Consider the following 24,584-nt stretch of genomic DNA (forward strand, 5'->3'; position numbering starts at 1 on the left):
GTCAGGAATGTCATGTATTTTAATGGAATGTCAGGAATGTCATGGAATGTCAGGAATGTCATGTCTTTTAATGGAATGTCTTGAATATCATGTCTTTTAATGGAATGTCAGGAATGTCATGTCTTTTAATGGAATGTCATGTCTTGGAATGGAATGTCAGGAATGTCATGTCTTTTAATGGAATGTCAGGAATACCATGTCTTTTAATGGAATGTAAGGAATGTCATGTCTTTTAATGGAATGTCAGGAATGTCATGTCTTTTAATGGAATGTCTGGAATGTCAGGAATGTCATGTCTTTTAATGGAATGTCAGGAATGTCATGTCTTGGAATGGAATGTCAGGAATGTCATGTATTTTAATGGAATGTCAGGAATGTCATGTCTTTTAATGGAATGTCAGGAATGTCATGGAATGTCAGGAATGTCATGTCTTTTAATGGAATGTCAGGAATGTCATGTCTTTTAATGGAATGTCATGTCTTGGAATGGAATGTCAGGAATGTCATGTCTTTTAATGGAATGTCAGGAATGTCATGTCTTTTAATGGAATGTCAGGAATGTCATGTCTTTTAATGGAATGTCAGGAATGTCATGTCTTTTAATGGAATGTCAGGAATGTCATGTCTTTTAATGGAATGTCAGGAATGTCATGTCTTTTAATGGAATGTCATGTCTTGGAATGGAATGTCAGGAATGTCATGTCTTTTAATGGAATGTCAGGAATGTCATGTCTTTTGATGGAATGTCAGGAATGTCATGGAATGTCAGGAATGTCATGTCTTTTAATGGAATGTCAGGAATATCATGTCTTTTAATGGAATGTCATGTCTTGGAATGGAATGTCAGGAATGTCATGTCTTTTAATGGAATGTCAGGAATGTCATGTCTTTTAATGGAATGTCAGGAATGTCATGTCTTTTAATGGATTGTCAGGAATGTCATGTCTTGGAATGGAATGTCAGGAATGTCATGTCTTTTAATGGAATGTCAGGAATGTCAGGAATGTCATGTCTTTTAATGGAATGTCATGTCTTGGAATGGAATGTCAGGAATGTCATGTCTTTTAATGGAATGTCAGGAATGTCATGTCTTTTAATGGAATGTCAGGAATGTCATGGAATGTCAGGAATGTCATGTCTTTTAATGGAATGTCAGGAATGTCATGGAATGTCAGGAATGTCATGTCTTTTAATGGAATGTCAGGAATGTCATGTCTTTTAATGGAATGTCATGTCTTGGAATGGAATGTCATGTCTTTTAATGGAATGTCAGGAATGTCATGTCTTTTAATAGAATGTCAGGAATGTCATGTCTTTCAATGGAATGTCAGGAATGTCGTCTTTTAATGGAATGTCAGGAATGTCAGGAATATCATGTCTTTTAATGGAATGTCAGGAATGTCATGGAATGTCAGGAATGTCATGTCTTTTAATGGAATGTCAGGAATGTCATGTCTTTTAATGGAATGTCAGGAATGTCATGTCTTTTAATGGAATGTCAGGAATGTCATGGAATGTCAGGAATGTCATGTCTTTTAATGGAATGTCAGGAATGTCATGGAATGTCAGGAATGTCATGTCTTTTAATGGAATGTCAGGAATGTCATGTCTTTTAATGGAATGTCATGTCTTGGAATGGAATGTCAGGAATGGCATGTCTTTTAATGGAATGTCAGGAATGTCATGTCTTGGAATGGAATGTCAGGAATGTCATGTCTTTTAATGGAATGTCAGGAATGTCATGTCTTTTAATGGAATGTCAGGAATGTCAGGAATGTCATGTCTTTTAATGGAATGTCATGTCTTGGAATGGAATGTCAGGAATGTCATGTCTTTTAATGGAATGTCAGGAATGTCATGTCTTTTAATGGAATGTCAGGAATGTCATGGAATGTCAGGAATGTCATGTCTTTTAATGGAATGTCAGGAATGTCATGTCTTTTAATGGAATGTCAGGAATGTCATGTCTTTTAATGGAATGTCATGTCTTGGAATGGAATGTCAGGAGTGTCATGTCTTTTAATGGAATGTCAGGAATGTCATGTCTGTTAATAGAATGTCAGGAATGTCATGTCTTTTAATGGAATGTCAGGAATGTCATGTCTTTTAATGGAATGTCAGGAATGTCATGTCTTTTAATGGAATGTCAGGAATGTCATGTCTTTTAATGGAATGTCATGTCTTGGAATGGAATGTCAGGAATGTCATGTCTTAATGGAATGTCAGGAATGTCATGTCTTTTAATGGAATGTCAGGAATGTCATGTCTTTTAATGGAATCTCAGGAATGTCATGGAATGTCAGGAATGTCATGTCTTTTAATGGAATGTCAGGAATGTCATGTCTTTTAATGGAATGTCATGTCTTGGAATGGAATGTCAGGAATGTCATGTCTTTTAATGGAATGTCAGGAATGTCATGTCTTTTAATGGAATGTCAGGAATGTCATGTCTTTTAATGGAATGTCAGGAATGTCATGGAATGTCAGGAATGTCAGGAATGTCATGTCTTTTAATGGAATGTCAGGAATGTCATGTCTTTTAATGGAATGTCAGGAATGTCATGTCTTTTAATGGAATGTCAAGAATGTCAGGAATGTCATGTCTTTCAATGGAATGTCAGGAATGTCAGGAATGTCATGGAATGTCATGGAATGTCAGGAATGTCATATCTTTTAATGGAATGTCAGGAATGTCATGTCTTTTAATGGAATGTCAGGAATGTCATGGAATGTCAGGAATGTCTTGGAATGTCAGGAATGTCATGTCTTTTAATGGAATGTCAGGCATGTCATGTCTTTTAATGGAATGTCAGGAATGTCATGTCTTTTAATGGAATGTCAGGAATGTCAGGAATGTCATGTCTTTTAATGGAATGTCAGGAATGTCAGTTCTTTTAACGGAATGTCAGGAATGTCATGTCTTTTAACGGAATGTCAGAAATGTCATGTCTTTTAATGGAATGTCAGGAATGTCAAGTCAGTTCAGTTCAGTTCAGTTCATAAGGCTTTATTCGGAGCTTAAAACAAGTCCATAAAAGCAAAAAAAAAAAAAAAAAAAAAAAATACACATCAAATACATCAAACAATACATGGTTAAAATGTAGACAGGTTACATGATTTAAGAATATAAATAATTAAAAAAGCATACCAGGCCTTGCTTTGATAGCTAATAAGAGGTAGGTTGCGGTAAAAAAGCATACATCAGAATAAGGTTTAAAAAGCAACTTCATAGCATCTTTCCTGTTCCTTACTCCATATTTTAAAAGGATGGGTTTAAGATAGGCTCGACGGTAATTATCATAAAGATTACAATCCAAGAGAAAGTGCATAGTGCTTTGATCTGATACGTTATCGCATGGGCATGGGCCTACCGGGTATTTTTTTATATATGGGTAGGCCACCAGATGATGAACTATCCCAAACCTTAATCTGGTGATAACGTACCTATGGGAGGGCCGGGTGACTAAACTCAGATATAGCTGGAAACCCTCACCTTCGCAAAAACTACTATAAAAAACACATGTACTTAAATTTCTGCTAGTTTTTTCCCTTTGATTTTGTACAAAATTCATAAAAACAGATTTCATCACATTTTTAGACAGACTGGAGGAGGCGTTACAATCATTTTTAAGACTAATACCATAAATCTCGAGGTAACAATTAATGACATATTTAATCCAAGGAATTTTCATATGGCCATCAATGGAGAGACAATCACCAATAATTGCTCTGCTTAGGGAGGTTTCTTCTTTTAACCATACAGAACGCCACAACATTAGGGGCCTTAGTGCCAATAAATCTGAGAGGTGGGAGATACCTAGTTCTCTATGAACCAGATCATTTGTGGCAGATTTAGGTAGACACAACAACCTTTTTAAAAAGTGGTTTTCCTCTACTTGCAGGTTCCCTGTCTTTGTATGCCCCCACACTCCGGCTCCATAAAGGGCCACGGACAGACATCTCATTTTAAAGATTGTCAACATATCTTTGATCCGTTTGTCTCCAATGTTTGTAGCGAATTTGAACACTCCGTGCGAATTTTTTGCCATTCTAGCCTGGACGTTATTAATCTCACTAGTCCAGCTGCCTGATTTAGAAAAGGTGATGCCAAGATAATTAAAAGATTCCACTGTAGACACCTTGTGACCTTCTAAAAAATAGGCATGTGGCTTCTTACACACCGCCCCGCATTCCATAATGAAAGTTTTAGTCTTGTTGATCAACAGTTTTCTATCGTTGATGAACAGCAAAAACCTGTCCATCAAACGCTGCAGACCAATAGGGGTCCTAGACAAAATTACAGCGTCGTCCGCATAGAGAAGTACGGGGACGCTGAAATCTTTTATTTTTGGTGCGTCAGCCGCAATTTCCTTTAAAGCAGCGTCCACTTGGTTGATAAAAAGAATAAAAAGCAAAGGGGCAAGCACACACCCTTGCCTAATTCCCCGTCTAACCCCAAACTTAGGGGTACACTCCCCGGCCTGGCCATAGCGGACACTAGAATTCAATTTAGCGTAAAGTCTAGCTAGAAAGTAAACAATTGCCTCTGGGGCCCCCAATTCCAATAGCGTAGACCATAGAATACTGTGATCCACCATGTCAAAGGCACTACTCAAGTCTGCGAAGCAGAGATAGAGCGATCCTTTTTTTGCCTTAGTATATTTGCCTATGATTAAATCTAAGTTGAGGCATTGTTCCAATGTTCCTCTGCCCGGCCTGAAGCCGTATTGTGAGTCCGCAAGGATATTATTGGACTCGGCCCATTCTTCTAACCTGACCATGAGTACCCGGCTCATGACTTTCACCGAGGAGTCCAGGAGGGATATTGGGCGATAGTTCTGTGCATCCCCCCTGTCACCTTTTTTAAAAATCGGTACGATAATGGATTCTTCCCAGGTGTGTGGGACCCCAAAACGTACGGCAGTATTAAAAACTTTTGTGAGCAGTGGGCCCCATAGTTCAGGTACTGTTTTATAGACGTCAATAGGGACCCCATCAGGTCCCTGGGCCTTCCCACCCTTGCTGGATTTGATACTATCCCACACTTCAGCAATAGTAATGTCCAAGGGTATAACAGGCCATCTGTCGTCATGGAATTCTCCAATTTTGGTCGAATCAAAGATCTGGGAGAAGTGGGTAACCCAGCTCTCCGAACTAACATTAGCTGTTAATTCTGGGATCTTTTCGTCCTTCAGAAAAGGGCTGTTTACTGTTGCCCAAAATAGAGAAGAGTCCGCTGTAGTAGCTGCTAGATCTAATTTTTCCCAGGCCTCTTGTCTAAGTTCATTTTTCCTGGACTTGGTAGCCATCTGGTAAATCCCTCGTAATTCCCTGATGGTTCCAGCATCTCTCTTCTTATCTGACAGTGCTGTTTTAAGTTTTTTAAGTGCGGTAGTGCATGCGTGATCAAACCATCCCTTGGGCTGGTGTTTCGTACCCTTGTGCGGTACAATAAAGTTGCTACTTATAATTAGGTTAAGATTAATAAAAGTATGCAAGATTTCAGCATTATCCTCCTCCCGTTCTAATATAGTAACTATTTCTTTGAGACAATTTGACACAATGACATTAGACTGGATGTCCGCTTTATTGCCTTTCCATCTAATACGAATACCGTTAGGGCGGTGGGGCTCTATATTAGTAATAATACATGGGGCAGACACAGGTCGTTCCTTCCATAGAATTAACTCTGCTGTGATACAATTATGATCGCTAATCAGGTTGTCTACCACCACAGGGGTAGAACACCTTGGAGCGATCCCAGATGATAAACAAATAAAGTCAATCACTGTATTGGCGTTCCTTCCTGTATAAGTTGGGACAACTTCACCTAGATTGTTAGTCTGATTAGTCAATATTTCCATATCATATGTCATTAAAATTTTATTCAAAGAATTACCATATGCGTTGTGAGGAAAGTGAGGGACCCCGTCTCCCCAACAATCAATAAAACCACACACCTTTTGGGTGGCGAGGGGGCACACCGTTGTATTGAAGTCTCCCACCCAAATGATATCAAAAACGATATCAAACTTGGTTACTATACTTTCCATAGCAGATTCTAAAGCAAGTACAACCTGGTACCTTGAATTATCAAAGACATTGTTATAAAAATTAATTAAAAGCATATTCCTGTCCTGCTCCTGTTGTAGCCATAAGATCTGAGAATGTGTTCCAACCAACACATGTTTTTTGACTTTGACAGGGATATCAACAGCAATCATAACCAAAAGGCCGCCCTTGGCTCTACCCGATAATGAGGCCTCAGCTGGTAGGTTATAAGAGACAAAGCCATTGTAATTGATTGGATCAACACACCAGGTTTCCTGGAAACATAAAATGTTAAAACTGTTAATAAGTTCAACCCATCCTGGGCAAATAGTCTTAGAGGAATGTCCAGCAATGTTCCAGCTAGCGATCGAACAGGTACTCTGATTCCGTGATCTAAGGCAAGAGGGAGGGCTGTTGGAGTCGGGGTGGATGGGGCTACAGGGCTGGTCACTAGGCAAAGGAGCACAGCTCTCGTCTTCACATTTGTCAAGATTTCCAGTGGCAATAACAGTCCCACTAACATTCACTAAGTCTAGAGCCCTCACTACTTCAGTCCATCCCTCGTCTCCTGTGATATTAGCCACAATAGTTGGCTCAGACAGATCTATCCCCAGTCAATCATTCCCATCTAAACCACTCAATGCTTCAAATCTATTTGCCGTGGTAAAGATAGGACCAGGGGGAACATACTTATCTTTTTCCCTCACCCCTGTGTGTGCAGTATTTGGACGGGTATTATGGTGTCTGTAAAAATATCCTAAAGGCCGAAGGGATATCCCTTTTTCCAATGAGGGAGAGGATTGCGCTCTTAACAGAGCTGTGGAAGCAAGGTGCGGGTTACGGAAATTAACAATAATACAATCACCCCCACAGGTCTTATGCGAGCTCCCAATCCAATCAACTCTTCTAGTGCTTATGATGTCCTTAGCCAAGGCTACTGGGAAGCCACATTCCCGGTGCAGCCAATCCACGGTTTTGTTTTTTAAAGAGACATGGGTTTCACTAAAGTTACGCCCATTTTCTTTAACTTGTGGCACATTTGTAAGGACCGCCACAAACGGGGCGCAGGCTGGGGGCAAGTCGGGCCTTGGGGTACCCAAATTTTTTACACCAGAACCAGGGATATAAGACGAAACTTGTTGATCCGGGATCGGCAAAGAACCAGAAAGATTTCTACTTACATTAACTGGCATACTTAGTGGGGCCTTGGGGGGATTGGTCGCTGGGTCAACTGACTCAGAGGTCTGTCGAGAAGCACGGCTTACTAGGGTTTCAGCGATTGCTTCAGCTCCAGTGCTTTCTTTGAGATGAGATTCTAACAAACCTCCCAACCTAGCCACCTCATTAATTGCCATATCTAATTTATTCATTAAGGGTTTGATTAGTAAATCAAACTTGGCATCAATCATGCTAATTAGAAGATCCAGCTGACCACTTTCAATAATAACCGGGTTACTATCCATCACAGTGGGAGGGGTTTGGGTAGAATTCATGGCCAAGGAATCAATTCTTTTAATTAATGTTCTACCCCCCCCCTCCTAGAATGCACGGTCTTATTGGATGTCTTATTATGTGACCGACTAGAACGTAGTATTCTATGTGATGAGGTAGCCGCTGTGGCAGCAGTCGAAGAGTCTCCAGTACATGTTAGGTCCTCAAGAGATGGGTCAACTATATTGGTGTCATCTGCGGGGGCAGGCACACTAAGGTCTGCCATATTATAGATTCCATCATGGTTACTGGGCTCATGGTTGGCATTAACATTGTCTGTAGCAGATAAGTGAGAAGGAGGGTTGGTATCTACAAGAATAGGGTCGATTACCTCCACCCGCCCCAGTGATTTCCTCCGCTCCTTATTTATTTTATCAACCATCTTCACCAAATAATTGTCCATGGTTGATTTGGTGGAGGAAGGTTTAGCTTTGGACATGGGGTTCTCTAACACCACACTGATACAGTTCAATACAAATAAACTGTTATGTCCCCTGACACTTCAATCACGTTCCCCTCAGTTCACAGTAGCCTATTACCCGGTGGTGCCCCACAGTAACAAGGGGGGAGTGGAGCACCTCCCGTCCTCCACAACCGACAAGATGCCACTCGCCTACTGTTAGTTTTGACAATAGTACCTTCACACAGTGTCCCGGTATCCCAGTGTCCGTTGCGCAGTACCTCAGGGGGGTGGCCCAGCCCGGCCTCCTCCGGCCCCGGACGGCCACAGACGGCCCGCCCTTTGCCCGGGCTTAGCCCGGCACCGCCCGCGCGCGTCCCGCGATGCGGGAGGAGCGTCGCGCTTTTATGCGCCTCCGGGCGCGTGTGACGCGCAAAGCACTCTGGGGCTGTAGTCTCCGGTCTCCGGCCGCGAGGGATGGCAACGGCGGCGGGGAGACACAACAAGGAGGTCCCCGGTAGCGGCGCCAGCAACGCCAGCACCAAGACGCAGTCAAAAGGTCTCCCGCAGGTAGGCAGTGTTCAGGTGATCAAGCTTCCCGCTCTGCAACGCGGGCGTCGCGCTTTTATGCGCCTCCGGGCGCGTGTGACGCGCAAAGCACTCTGGGGGCTGTAGTCTCCGGTCTCCGGCCGCGAGGGATGGCAACGGCGGCGGGGAGACACAACAAGGAGGTCCCCGGTAGCGGCGCCAGCAACGCCAGCACCAAGACGCAGTCAAAAGGTCTCCCGCAGGTAGGCAGTGTTCAGGTGATCAAGCTTCCCGCTCTGCAACGCGGGCGTCGCGCTTTTATGCGCCTCCGGGCGCGTGTGACGCGCAAAGCACTCTGGGGGCTGTAGTCTCCGGTCTCCGGCCGCGAGGGATGGCAACGGCGGCGGGGAGACACAACAAGGAGGTCCCCGGTAGCGGCGCCAGCAACGCCAGCACCAAGACGCAGTCAAAAGGTCTCCCGCAGGTAGGCAGTGTTCAGGTGATCAAGCTTCCCAATGTCAAGTCTTTTAATGGAATGTCGGGAATGTCATGTCTTTTAATGGAATGTCAGGAATTTTAGGAATGTCATGTCTTTTAATGGAATGTCAGGAATGTCATGGAATGTCATGGAATGTCAGGAATGTCATGTCTAGGAATGGAATAGCATGTCTTTTATTGGAATGTCAGTCATGCCATGGAATGTCAGGAATGTCAAGTCTTTTAATGGAATGTCAGGAATGTCAGTCATGTCATGGAATGTCAGGAATGTCATGTCTTTTAATGGAATGTCAGGAATGTCATGTCTTTTAATGGAATGTCAGGAATGTCAAGTCTTTTAATGGAATGTCAGGCAGTCACCTCCATCCAAACGTGTGCGCTAGAGCACCTCCAAGGCATATGGAGGCACCCCGCATCAGGCATGCTGAATCCAGCACAGCAATCGACGCTCCACAGCTAAACTTTTGTAAACGTGCCATGGTGTAACAAATGCGATGCAGAAATCGACCGTGTAAAACTCGAAGACGACTGGTGAAAGAGACCAGGCTAGTCTGAGCACATACCTCACACCCTAAAACAGTCTCCCAACTCAATTTAGATCTCTGAGGTGTATCCTTGGTCTCTTCTTGAGCCGGGCGATAGAGTGAGGCGATTAGGTGTTTGGTGGAAGTGGTAGCTTGGAGGGTGGCCAGAGTAATGGAGGCCGGGGTTTCGTATGGGAACCTCAGGAGGGCAGCCCAGCAGTTGCTAAGGAGCCTATGGCATGTACATGGGTCTAGACGTGTGCTAAGTGAGGCGCCATGGAAATCTGTGAGTGACAGAAAGGTGCCCTGCTTGTATATAGTGCCCCAAGTAATCAGGGTTTTTGCTCGAAGCTGGGAAATTGCCAAAGGCTCATGAGTGATCTGCAGCAGTGGGTAGCAGGTGAGAGGAGCAAATCCTCACCCATCTTTTCATACTATCCATACCCAAATCATGCAATCAGCCTTTGATACATCTCAAGAAAAGTCTTGCTTGGTCAGAGCAATGAAGGATGTTGGGAGAATCGGGGCTTTGCTATCTATCTCTATCGCCAGGTGCGGTAGGAACAGCGTGGGTTTGTACCAATGGAATGCGTGATATGTCTAGGTGCATAAGTTGTGAAGTTCCATGTCTAGCCCCCGAAACCCCCACGGTGGAAGGGCAAAGTAAGTGTTTCTCATTTTAGTCTGGGCTATTTTCCAGCTAATGCCAGGTGGACCAGCCGTGACCTGAGCACAGAGGAGAAGGTTTCAGGGGGCAGAATGTTTAACAGATACAGCAGCTTTGGGAGGAGTACTAACTTACTCAGCCCACACGCTCTGCTAATAATAACAGTAGCAAGATCCATCTAGTGATCTAGTTATGATGGTGTTTAGTGTGATGCCGTAGCTCGCCTGCATGATCACATCAGACTCCGAGATGTTTCGTCTCTTCTGCAAACCATCTGGAGGAAAGTCTGGCGTGATTTGTGATGTGGTAGCCATCATGGGAAAGATTTGGTATTTACCTAAATTGATGGGAATCCCTGAGACAGTGCACAATCATATGAAATTTTGCAGTATTGCATTGGGGCTTGCACTCTGTTCTTGCAGATACACAAAGTGAGATTAATATATAAAGATTGACTGTTCAAGTTTGGCAGCCAAAGGTTCAACTACCAGTGCAGATAGGAGGGGGAGAGCAGACCTCTTTGCTTAGTGCCTCACAATAGTTGAAAGGGTCAAGATAACCCAATGTTAATGCACACCCTAGGGTAGGGCGAATATAAAGTGGCATGCCCCTCTTTTGCAATATGGTTAAAAGATATTCTCCTTCTAGTGATTCAAATGCTTTAGTGGCATCCAAAAACACTGCAACCGCATCAAAATCAGGTTTCAGGTCTAGTAGCAGGGCAAAAAACATGCATAGATTATGTGCGGTGGATCGTTCAGGAACACAACTCGACTGATGTGGTCTCAGCAGGTGGTGCAGTAAGAGCTTTAATTGGTTTGCTACTGTTTTCGCCAGTATCTTGGCATCATAGTTTAACAGAGATACGGGTCAATATGTTTCGCAAAGGTGGGGTGCCTTATCGGTTTTCAGGAGAATGATAATTGTTGCTTCCCGCGTGGAATGAGGGAGCATGCCATTGTGTCGTGCCTCTACAGAGATTACCAGCAGGCGTGGGGCTAGCAATGGCATATGTCATTTATAAAACTCTGCCGGGAAACAGTCAGCTCCCAGCACCTCACATGTACGAAGCAAGTTAACAGCTGTAAATATCTGGTCATGGGTGAATGCTGATCGAGAAAGTCTGATCTGACCAGCAAAGGTCAACATCTGCAAGTTAGTCTACAGTATAAGACTGGGGGCAGGTACTCTTGGATGCGCACAGCATCTCAAGAAATGCAGTAAATGCGGAGGGCATCTGTGCAGGTCCACAGCATCTCTCCCCTGTTGGATCTTCTATTTCTAGAATGTCACTTGCAGCTCTAGGGTGCTAAATCATAGTAGCCAAGCAGCGCCCTAGTCTACCCCCCTCCCGATATGCACAACCTCGTGCATATTTGTCTATGAACTACATTCTCGCTTTGCCACTTCTTCATATTCTGAGACCCTGCATCTGATCTGTTCCAGAGGGCCCTCATTGTGCCTTCCAGCCAGCTGTAGTACCAGGGACCTTATCACCCTCTCTCATTGCTCAAGTGGTCTCAGAGTGCTTGCCCTTTGCCATTTTGCTTAGCTATGTAATGTCCAAGCATGGTAGCCTTAAACCCCTCCCACACAATGCTGTAGCTTCATTCCTGATAAAGTATTCTGTGATTTTGGTCTGTAGTTCTTCAGTGAATGCAGTCTCAAGCAGCACCTATGGGGACAGTTGCCACGAAAGTCCCGTCCTAAGTGTGTCGGGCAATACAAGTCCCAACAGCACAAGGAAATGGTCTGAGAAGGTGTGTGCCAAGTGATCAACCGTTCGAGCTCATGTGCCAACGTCACGGGAAGCCAACCAGTAGTCTATCCGCAAACATCTTGGTGTGTACTCAATTAAATGTACCCTCCATATCATGGGGGTGTCTAACTCTACAGATGTCAAACAGGCAGTGCTCAGTGATCGTTGCCATTAAGTGAGCAGACTGTATGCTTTTGGGCACATGGGATCTGTCAATGTGTTCTTGTAGTGCACAGTTTAAGTCACCCCCCATACAGAATGGAGTGAGATTCAATCTCGCCCCAAAGCAGATCAAAAAATGCACTTGACCATGGTGATCAGCACTGTACCTATTCTTCCGCAAGCAAATCCATACCAACCTTGATCATCCAATATTTTTCCCAGTGGGTGAAAAGGGGTCCCCAGTTCAGTAAGATGGCCACTCCCCTCAAGTACATAGAGTATACGGAAAAGAGACAATACCGAGCCCATCGCAAGGGGAGGTTTGTACCCAATCGCAGATCTATGCGCATTTCTTGCCACAACACTAATTGGCCTTGATGGCGAGCTAGATATGACATGACCCGTCTAATCTTGCAGGGGTTATTGAGGCCAGTACATTCCATGTCACGCAGGCGAATGTTGATCCTGTCTTGAGATTATTCAGACCTACCATTCAGCATGCGGAGAGGTACAGATGACCAGGGCAGCGCATTGCAGCCCATTCTCCCTCCAGAGTGTCTTGTAGGAATGCCAAAATCATAAAGAACAATATGCATCCACAACACATCAGATCCCTCCTCCCACACTGAAGGCCCAAATCCACCAGGATATAAAGACAACCGAAATGCAGTAAACCAGAACAAAACAGCAATGACATATTCCATCTGCAATCAATGGTGATGTGCACTGTTTGGAATTATCCCTCCGGGAGCAAACCAGAGAGCCAGGCATTGACCCTCGACTGCCGTCAAGGGCATTGTAGGAAACCATGTTAGGCCTCCCAGCTAGCTGCAGGATCAATAAGAGGGGTGTGATTATTACATTTCTTCCTTAGTGTCATATCACCCTTGACTTCAGTAGTAACCACAAAGTAGACTGCGCTGGGGCAGGCAGGCTGCACCTGCATGGTGACATACAGGAGGAGGTCCAACGAAGCAGAGGCCTCAATGTCGGCTTCCAAGGGGTCAGATGCAGTTGTAAACAAAGAAACAAGCTCCACTGGTCATTTACTCACGGTCCACCATCGAGTAGGAGGAGCCAGATGCAGCTGATGACCTTCCCTGCCTTAGATCAGTATCCAGTAGTTCACATAGTGTGTCCTGGACCTGTTGCGGGGTCAGAAAGATGTGGTGCCTTCCATAGAGAACAGTCCAAAGTCTTGCCAGATACAGCGTTACATACAGTCATGTTTGCACGGTGGAGCTTCTGCTTACCTCAGGAATTTGCTCCATGCCTCCTTCACTGCAATAGAGAAGTCCAGAAGAGGGAGATTCAGTTACCCTTAAAGTACAGGGGGCCCTTCTCCCAAGCAGCCTGATGGCGGAGTGCAATCTCTTGTCTAAGAGGCAGGCGATAATGGGGCATGCACGTGCTCCAGGTGGAGGCTTCATGGCAAGCAATATATGTGCCCTCTCTACTACCAGCATTTTAGAAAAGGCATCCTTACCAAAAAGGGACAGGAGCAGCTTCTCAACATATCCTTCTAGCCAGCCAATATTGGTGAATTCCCAGTATCCGAATGCTGTTGCGATTAGATTATTCTTCTAGGTCTTCAGTTTTGGCTGCTGTTAATTTCAGGACCTTTTTAATATTGAGTATCAAGTCACTTTGTCACTAGGTCTTCCTCTGTTTTGGATATGCACTGTTTGGCCTCTTGTAGTCTGCCATCATTATTTTCCAGTTTCCTTAAAACAGTGTCTATTCTGGCTTCTATTTAGACTTCAGCTGTTCTGTATGGCGAGGAGGACAGACACCATATTGTCTCCCTCTCTCTGCTTCCCACACAAGGCATCCTGTTCCTGTGGTGTGGAATCAGTTGGCACCATGATGTGGGCACTTTTGCATGAGTCAAAATGAAGTTTTGACTGTTTGACATCCAAATTTTCTATTTATTGCATGCACTCAAGCTGGTGACTGGATGCTCTTCCGTAGGTGGTGATTATTGGACTTGGTCCTTTTTTCAGGGTCATCCCTGAACTTTTTGCCTTCCTCCTGTATTTTTTCTGACCTGTTGAGGGCTGTTTTATGACTCTGGGCACTTTACCACTGACCAGCAGTGGTGAGGTGCATATGCTCTATTGTAAATTGATGTATGGATTAGTGACACCATGATTGGGTTATTTGATTTACTTGTCAGACCCTAGTACAGTGCACCATGTGTGCCCAGGGCTTGCAAATCAAATTCTGCTGGTGGGCTTGCAGCACTGGTTGTGCCACCCACAGAAGCAGCCTGTAAAGTGTGTCTAAGGCCTGCCATTGCAGAGCCTGTGTGCAGTCTAGTGCTGCCATGCTGACTTGGTAAAGTGCACCCACTTGCCAGTCCCTAAACCTTCTCTTTTCTTCATATCAGACACCCCTAAGGTAGGCCCATGGGCAGGGTGCATTGTAAGTATAAGGTAGGACATGCCCTGGTGTGTGTGGCATGTCCTAATAGTGAATTACAGCCATTTTCGTGTTTCACTATTGCAAGGCTACCAGTTTGATTATAACACCTTATAACCCTAACTGACCAAGGGAACATGGTAGAAATTAGAGTTTAGTATACCTGGACTCAGAATGATAAAATACATATTTTAGTAAAGTTGGTTTTAACATTCTGTGTTTGAAAATACCACTTTTAGAAAGTATGTATTTTCTTAACTAACCTTTCAGCCTGCCTCTGCTAGCTTGTGTATTGTTTGTCTGGTTTTGTGAGTGACAGGGGCTGGGGTATTCCAGGAGACAGGGTGAGTCAGCACAGGGCTGAATAGACCTATCTGCATGTAGAGTGGTGGGAGGAGATAGCACCTGGGTCTGAATAGGGCTGTGCCTGCCTTTCACAATGCTGGCTCCACCTCCTGTGGTGCGTCTGATGTCCCTGGCCCACACTGTCAAAGGAAAGAAGGAGTCCTGTAAACAAAGTGTTCCAGGACTGCACAGAACTGGTTTGGACTAGGTACAGGCCCCTCTGCCTTCAGAGGACAAAGGATTTGGTAGTATAAATATGGGGACTCAGACCCCAAGACTTTAAATCAATTCTGGAACAACAAGACAAACCTTTGCCAAGGAGAAGCACCAAAGGAAGCTGTAGGAGTTGGACTGCCCCCCTGCCAGTATGCTGCATTGGCCTACAGTGGTGTCTTCCGTGCCAAGGAGAGGAGAAGGATTTTTTAAAGAACTTTCATCATCTTGCAGACTATTACTCCAAGGGCTTGATTTGAACTTGCCTCCTGACCGAAGTCTCAGGGATACCAGACTTCACCCCTTCTGTGTGCCTTCATCTGGAACTTGCTGTTCTAGCTGCTACAGAAGGAATCCTGCAACACCGGCGAGCGACGCCATCATCAGCATCGAAGCCGTGAGCGCTGCTCCGACTTGCAACGCAGACCCGACGGCCGCATCAATGCCAGCGAACTACATCATAAGCCTGCCATAGCCGTGAGCGCTGCTCCGACTTGCGCCGTAGGCCCGACGTCTTCTGCTATGCTGCATCGAGTCCGAAGCCGACATCATTGGGGAGCCGATCGTTAACGTGGGTGGTCAAGAATCCATCGACATCTTGACATCGTACGGAACCGTGGTTTCGGCGCCATCATGTCGTCACCTCCTCTCCGGTCAGAAACACACGCATCCCTTGCCTGCACAAGCCTCCAGGTCCCAACGCATCATCTCCCCCGAAGCAAGGAACCGACGCTGCAACACGCCAACAACGCCGCACTTCCCCGACGCCGTGAGCTTTCTTTGTTCTCGCTTTTCCAAGGTACTGTTCATTGGTAGTCTGTTTTCACTTCGGGCCCGACACCGCGCACCTCGCGGTCCGCGCCGTACTTTGGGATTTCTTTGACCTGGACGTCGTGATAATTCCAGTTGGGGTTATCTGTTGCTAAAGACTGCTTTTAAGTGAATAACCTATTTTTGAACTATTTCTACCATCTTGAAGAATTATTATTGATTACAGTATTGTGGATTTTTGTCGTTCATGGTCTTGTGATAATTCTATATAAAGCCTACTTATTTTTATAATCCAACCTGTGTGGTGTTCATCTGTAGTGTTGTCACTGTATTACTGTATGTGTTCACAAATGCTTTACATACTGCCTCTGAGATAAGCCTGTATGCTCGTGCCAAACTACCAAGATGGTGAGCAGGGGTTATCCAGTAGTGAAATCCCCTTTCCCTGACTTAGAAGCAAAGGTACCTATCTCTGCCAACTAGAGACCCCCAGTTCTAACAGTGGTATACATTGAGGTGCCTCTCCCTGCTGGTTAGTGGTGGGGGGTAAACTCAGTCTCTGTTGAGCAAGATATGTCAAGTGTCCAAAGTCTCAACAAGTTCTTGCAGAGCTTTATGGCACCTGGGCGGGGGAGCATCACATTCCCAAAACAGTCTCTCTGTGATGTGTTCACATATGGTCCCACCTTGCTTCCTGCAGTATGGTAACCTATGGTGAGGTGCGCAGGAGGGGCATGAGCAGACCAGCAGGCTGGTGGGGGGTGGGGGGGGGAAGGGAAGCTCCCGCTCCGTGCAGGAGCCACAGGTCTAAATCAGCATCAGAGGCAGCCCGCTTGGCCATTGGGCAGAGCCCGATGGGCAAGTCTAGCACAGCTGTGGCAGCCTGTCCACTGTCAAGCTAGCCCATGACGGCAGCAAGTCTTCGAGCCCTGCAATTTATCTCACCTCCACGGCCAACTGAAGGCAGCCACTGCTGGCAGCTCAAGGGATTGCAGCCTCTACACAAGGCTCCCCTTAGCGGGCCAAGGGCAGTTCTCTTCCAGGCCGGCTTAGGTTAGGCCAGGCCTTATCGCCACCAGCGCTGCCGGCCACCTCTTCCACTATTAAAGCCCCAGGTTAGGCCAGGCCTTATCGCCACCAGCGCTGCCGGCCACCTCTTCCACTATTGAAGCCCCAGGGTCGCCTGGTCGCACCAACCGGGTAGATCTCCATGGTCACAGGCAAAGAGAGGTCCAGGAGAGCCCTATGTGTCCCATCACATGCCCCAGCTTCCACCACAGCCCAGCTGCCAAATGCTCCAGGCCACCACAAGTGAATCACAGGAGCCAGCGGAGCAGGTCCTTATCAGAGGGCCGTTTTGTGCATTCTATACCCTCACCAGTTCAACATAGTAAGAGATGCTCTACTTTCAGGGCACTTTGAGGCCGGGTAGCCAAGGATTATGACAGATGGAGGCCTCTTACTGACGGAGCCGCACTTATGTGTGGCCATAGTCTCCGCCTGCACTCTGGCGCCTCAGTGGGGAGATGTCTATCAATGGTGATAAAGAAAGGGCCCCCACAAAAGGTCAAGCTGCTGGGAGATACACCTTTCTCCAAATTCTTGGTTAAATATCTATGGTTAGAAAACAAAGATGGATAAGTTGTACAAAGCTAATGTGCCTGCCCATTGAAAGACATTAAGTAAGAGTAGCAAAGCAGAAAGCAACTACACATTTCTTCATTAGAAACAACTGAAGCAATTAAGATGTGTGAGATCCTGGCTGCTCCACATGTTTCATGCTCATCTAGTAACAGGGATGGTAGCGTTCACTTCTCTTAACAGAAACCTGTTCGATTTCATGTTGCAAAGAACAAATCACCTAGGGTTTCAGTGAAGCTATTGAAAGACCCAAAAGGTTAATGGAGAGAAGGTGTCTCTGCTAAGCAAACGGCTCCGGAGGAAGTTCTGCAAGCACTGGGTGCATATGAATAGAGTAGACACGTGGGCGCCCACTAGAATTTGATTTAGTTCCCCAAGAGACTAGAATTGCTAAGTTTAAGATTAGCCATATGGAAAGCTAAAGTTAGACACCTGGTAGCAATAGTCTGAACTGTCCACCCCAATCCCCTTTAAGAATAATTTCTCATCTGCAAATGATAGGATGGCGCTCAAGACATTAAGGGAAAGAGTCCAAAGTGCCCGGACAGTTTGAAACAGGCATTTTGAGTTGCCAAAGAGGAGCCTTGGATTACAACAAAGGCACTGGGTGAATCACCCAACAGTAGAGCAGACGCATAGGCAGAAAACAGACATTGAATGCCAAACAACCTTTTAGTGAACTAGTCAGAGTGAAAATAGAGACCGCTCCATGGTTCTCATGCAAATGGTGGATATGTGATGAAATGGTAGGAGACACTAGGGAACAAGATACCTGGTAAAACATGGCAACTTTTTAAGTAGAAGACTGAGATAGAACTAGGCTGTCCTGTACAATGAATCTTCGCTTAAGGTCATGACCAGTTGATATGTGCCCATGGTTAAATTGGGCAATATGTTCTCAAAAATCTACAAATAAATGTTGGGAGGGGTTGTATTGAAAATTAGGAGTGCAGTTCACATTTGACAGAAGGTATACAAGGAACCCACCGGCTCGTGAGAAAAAAAAAAACTGAATTTGCCATGCGATTTGCAGACCCCGCTCTGAGTTTGTTCCCCGAGGGCCGCAAACCTAATTAGGCTTCATAGACCCAGAACCATACCCGTAGACCCATAGAAGGGCCACAAGCCACATTAAGCTTGCCACGGGTGCATGCTCATTGGTTATGAAGCTTATTATGGGCTTCTGAACTCTGTGATAGGGTATGAACACCCTAATGAGAGAAAAAAGAACCAAAAAGGAGTTAATGCCTAAAATATTTTTCACCTGCTGTGGATTGGGTGCAGGCCCTCACCGAAAACCAAGCCCTGCAGCCAAAGTCTGCTGTGCCTGGCCAAAAGCTGTTTGCAGCTTGGGATGGCTTCCCAGAGCAGTTTGGGATAGGCACGGCCATAATCCAGACCGTATAACCAACCCCCACCACACACAGCCAAAGGACACTATTGTGTGCGTCATATGGGAAAAGAAAGAAAATCACTGAAAACATAGGTTAAAGTAAATTTATGTTTCCATGATAAGAGAAACTAATATTTCACTAATCTTACAGCTCACAATGTTTAATGCAGGCACTAAAGTATTATCAGAAACTCAAGCGGATGGAATCACTGATGCCAAATGTCATCCATCCAGATCAGTCTGGCTTTATAAAGGGTAGATACCCCACAACAACATTTGCCGCATAGTCTACCTGATTGAAAAGGTAGAGGGAAAGTCCATTCTGGCTACCCTAATTTCATTGAATGCAGAAAAACTGTTGGAAATGGCCATCTTTTGTGTGGTATACACTCAGATTATTGCCCCATCTGTTTTTGCTGGCTGTAGAAATCTGTGCACTTTACCCCTGATAACCAGTAGTAAAGTGCTTGGGCAGCCCTCTTTAAACATGGTTGAATTGAAATAACCTTAAGTGGCATATTTAATTAACCTACAAGTCCCAATTGCACGGTACAAAGGGTAGCCATGACCTGTAAATTAAATGTCACTAGTGGACTGCAGCAACTATTGTGCCATCCACTACATAAATGGGTCAAGAATCTGTACCCAGTAAACTGCTCTCTTTCACTTTTGAACACTGTAAAATCACTGGGTATCATCCTGGACCAAAACATGTCTATGAAAGAAAACATCAACACTTCAGCCAAAGGGGCGTTCTACACCCTAAAACATCTCAAGAAAATCACACTGTTTATCCCTCCCGAAGATCCAAAGAATGTAGTGCAATCACTAATCCTCTCAAAACTTGATTACGGCAATGCCATACTCATCGGGATCCCGAAAAAATCCACCTTGCGCCTCTAAGAACAACTCAATGCCACTACTAGGCACCAAAAGATTTGACCAAATCTCACCTGCTCTCAAGAGTTTCAATTGGCTCCCAATAGAAGGAAGATGTATCTTCAAGGTGGCTTGTATCACACACGTTATTTACACTGCAAATCCTAAATATTTAGAAAACAAACTTGCGAGTGTGGGCAGAAATCGGGCCCTATGAAGCTCCAACTCACTCCTCCTCATCCCTGCCAAAGTGAAGAAAAAATCATCCCAGAAACGCTCCACGGATTTGGAACTCACTTCCCAAAGACCGCCACTGTAATTCTTCCTATACTAGTTTCAAATGGAACCTCGAATCACTGCTGATAAACAAATACTTTAACTCTCTCTCCTGAACTTGCTACAGCGACAAGATCATTCGGTATGGTCACCTAACCCAACGTAGCATTATGATCTGTCACCAATGCCTAAGAGGAATAATGTTTCACTATGTGTTACCTTTTGATTTACTTATATAGTGTTGGACAAAGATTGTCAATGCCTCTCTGTCTCAAGGTATGATCCCAGATTGACTAAAAGCAGCTCAGGTTTCCCCTATCCTAAAACCTAATGCTGATAGTGTAGACCTTAATTTCCACCCTGTCTCCAACTCCTTGAAAAATGTCTCCAATTTCAACTTTGTGCTCATATTGAAAATTTCCAACTCCTAGACCATCACCAATCTGGCTTTCGGAGCAGACACAGCACTGAATCGGCTCTCATTCATGTTTTTGATGACATTCTAAAAATGCTCGACCACAACGAATCCTGCCTCCTGATCCTCCTTTACCTTTCCTCTGCATTTGATACTATAAATCATGATAACTTACTATCAGTTCTGGAACACAGGATGGGCCTCTCTGGTCTGGTGCTGCAATGGTTCTCGTCCTTCCTCCACCACAGATCCCAAAGAAAAAAGGCGAACCACTCCCTATCCCAGCCCATGCCTGTATACATGGGTGTCCGCCTTATCCCCCATACTATTCAACCTATTCTTGGAACCACTTGCAAATGCACAAAACTCAATGAACATTCTCTTCCACATGTACGCAGATGACACACAACTTTACATGAAAATCTCCTCCCCTGACAATCTCACATCACTCAACACTATCCTCTTGAACACTCAAAATTGGCTAACGAGGAACCACCTCCTACTCAACACCTCCAAAAACGAATTCTTGCTCATTTCTCCTCCGAATTATACCCTCAAGGTAGACCGCTGGATGAACCATCTCACTGCTTTCGACTGCCCCCCGTCATTATTGATTCAGCCAAATCACTCGGAATCATCCTGGACAAACACTTAAATTTGAAGAACCACATTAGTAAGTCTTGCAAGGGAGCGAATCACCAGTTGAGACTACTCAGGAATCTCAAACTTTTCCTCCCACAAGCTGACTTCAAGCATGTTGTTCAAGCGCTGGTTTTGCCGTGGCTAGACTATGGCAGTGCTACACTATATGGCCTCCCGAAATATTCCTTGGCCCCACTTAAAGCTGTATTGAATGCGGCGGCCAGACTGACCGCGAGCACTAAAAGATCTGCTCACATTTGCCCAGTTCTAAAATCTCTAAATTGGCTGCCAATTGGCTCCCTTTTGAAGCAAGAATACAGCTAAAGATCGTCTGCCTGACTCATAAAGCTCTCCATTTCAAAACCCCCAAGTACCTATGCCAAAAGCTAGAACTATCTGGAGGTGGTATATCCTCAAGAAGCGCTAACACCTAACTTCTGAAACCACAGTTATTTCGAAAAGAGAGAACTTGTCAAAGAGCTTTCTCCGGCTCCGCTCCACGGATCTGGAACTCTCTCCCTCCTGAAGTTCGCAGACTCTCCTCCACGGTGGATTTCAAAATTGAAGTAAAACGATTCCTTATGTGCAGGTTTTTACCCTAAGTGAACTCTGCTCATTTGCCTGAAGATACTGGACTTACACCCTCATCCATTGTACTGATGTATTATATCCACTTACCTAATCTTTTCTTCCCCTCCCAAACCTGATTTTTTTTCCCCCAACTACTGTGATGATGTGTTGCACCCTTCGTAACGGTTTCCTTTGATATGTATTTGACCATCCGTAATTGTGAAGCGCTCTGATATCCCTCGGGATCATGTTCGCGCCATATAAATAAATAAAATGTTGCACTTTTTTTTTTTACTTTCCGGATCTGTCAGCCTTGAGTCATTCTAGTAATTTCTCTGGTCTAGGTTTGCATGTTTTGTAAAGCGCTCCGATACCTTCGGGTCTATCTAGCGCTATAGAAAACTCTCAAATAAATAGATAATATACATACAAAGATTACTTCAGGCCTACGATTGTAGCTTGAACGAACCAGTGTAAAAACTGCAATTCAACCCGTCAAAATAGCTCATCGACAGGTCAAAACCTTCTGTTAAAATAGTCAACCTCAGTACTTTAAATGGGTCAGTACTGAGTACCAGCACATTTACATTTTCTCCCCTTGAGTATAAGAGCTTCTTTTGAAACAACATGAGTACTCACAGTGGCCCAGCAGCACTGCAGGTGTTAGGTCCTGCCTGGCTCTGACTAAACCCTAGGTGTGTGTATTTTGTTAGCATATCACTTTGTTAATATCTGGGAGTGTAGGATTCTTGAGCTCATCAGGGGCATTTCTACTTTAGAGATTAGGTGAAATATTTTGATAACGAACTATTTCCATTGTTTGTCAAAAATCCTGGGCATGCGCTGGACTTCTGTGGGCATAAAAAATATCAGTGCATAGCAATATCTATGAAATTATAAGCACTTCAAATTTAGAATATTTGACAAATTAAAAAACTAGCTTTGATAAGTTTGATGGAATGACAGAGTTCAGTATTTGCAGTTAAATGTGAGTAGCTACGCCTCGCAAACTCACTGTCCCTTTATAAAGTCTTGTTGTGTGACATACCAATGATGCCACGGCCCTTAAACAAGGAGGAAATGGACTTTGCTGTCCTCTGATTGGATAGCAAATGACAACCAACACTGATGTAAAGTGAGCCCCTAGCACTCCAAGGATCCAGTTACATTGCCACCAATATTGGCTACACCCGAGTATAAAGATCAGCTTTGCACACAACTGGTGCGTTGTCTTGTCTCATTTTGGACAGAGGAGAAAGGGGCGGGCCTGTTCATCTCCACAACAGCTCCAGTTAAAGAGAAAGGGGATGATAGGGAGGGAAATAGTGATACAGTAAGAGGAGGTAGTGAGAGGTAAAGACTGAAAAGAGATGAAAAACTCTAGAAAGACTAGACGATGAGATTGAAGAAATGCAACCGAGTGAAGGAAGAGAGGAAAAGAAGAAAGAGTGATGGAAGAGAAAATTTTAGGTGTTGAAGAAGGGGCTGAAGGGAATTATATCCGGCCCTGTTAAATTTTAGGGAGGGGGCTTTTCCTGAGCTCCAACAATGGAATTGGGAATCCAACGAGTACACCGCTATCCATTTAGGTTGAAGAATTCAGGTCAGCCGGAGTCAGGAAAATTTAGGAAGCCAAGAGCCATAATTGTTTACTTTGGGAACTATTTGCTTCATGAAGCAGAGTTCGCAAAAGCTCGCCCAGACTTTCGAAGGACAGTCTTTTTACTCAAGGCCTGACTTTTGTCATGCAACAGTAGAAATACACTGGAGGCTAAAACAGTTAATTCAACTGTGTCAGGCACTCGTTGCTAAAACCTACCTAATGAATCCTGCTTGCTTGAAAATAATTTTTAATAATAAAACGAGGTATTTTGCTTCAGAGATAAAAGCTACAGAATATATGGATGAAATGTCATAGTAGAGATCTAGCAACTTAAATTGGTATAATTTGAGTGGTATTATGAGGGATTAGGATAGACACAGGTTATTCTTGAGGGTGGGCTTTTTTCTCTATTGCACAGGTGTATTTGTAGTCTTCAGGCCGTGAACGGCGGGGGAGGTCTGAGCACAGATTACATCCCAGGGCTGTTTGCCTTTAGGTTTGGGTGGGAGGGAGGCTGTGGGGCTCTATGGGGGGTGGCAGGGGAGGGTTGAGGGGGGGGGGGTTGGGAGTTGGTAGGGCCACGGGGGTAGTGTCACGTGGGGTGGGAAAAAAATGGGAAAAAGAATGGTAAATGAGGAAATTCAAGAGATTGTGTGGAAGGAAGCAAGAGCTGCTGGTAGGAGCTGGGCCTAATGGTTATGTTGAGGGTACTTGCGTCTTGAAAAGAATAAGTAGGCCAAAATGATGAAATTGCATGTTGCAACATTGAGTATATGTGGCCTAAATGATCATGTTAAAAGGAGCAAGGTCACAGAACACCTAAAAGCCTTACATGCCGATATCCTTTGCTTACAGGAGACCCATGTTGAGGGTGCTAAAAAGTTGTTACTGGAGCAGTTTGGGTATAATCTTATAGCTTATACCATGCAGGGAACTAGAACAAGAGGGGTGGCCATTTTAGCCCAAAGAGATGTTAACTTTAAAAGGTGCTTGACAGATACATTTGGTCAATGGGCTTTTGTGGAATGTTATAACCCTAAATGTACTTTCACTATTCAGTAGATGGGTCTACAAGGGATGACCCTGATATATTGGAGTTTTGAATATAGAGCTGGCCTACCCTGATTATATTGTGTGGAGATCTGTGCATCAATGGGATGGGTGGATTTAGGATTAGGGATATTGCCAAATATGGTTGCATTTAAATCCCCTAGATTCAGGCAGCACTTTTTTTCAGCCCATCACAAATCAGTAGCTCGTTTGGATTATTTTGTCACACAAATTAATATCAAGCTGTAGCAACAAAAAATAACTGTGTAATGTTGGATCACAGCC

Source organism: Triturus cristatus, chromosome 3_2, assembly GCF_964204655.1.
Source record: "Triturus cristatus chromosome 3_2, aTriCri1.1, whole genome shotgun sequence".
Classification (NCBI taxonomy): domain Eukaryota; kingdom Metazoa; phylum Chordata; class Amphibia; order Caudata; family Salamandridae; genus Triturus; species Triturus cristatus.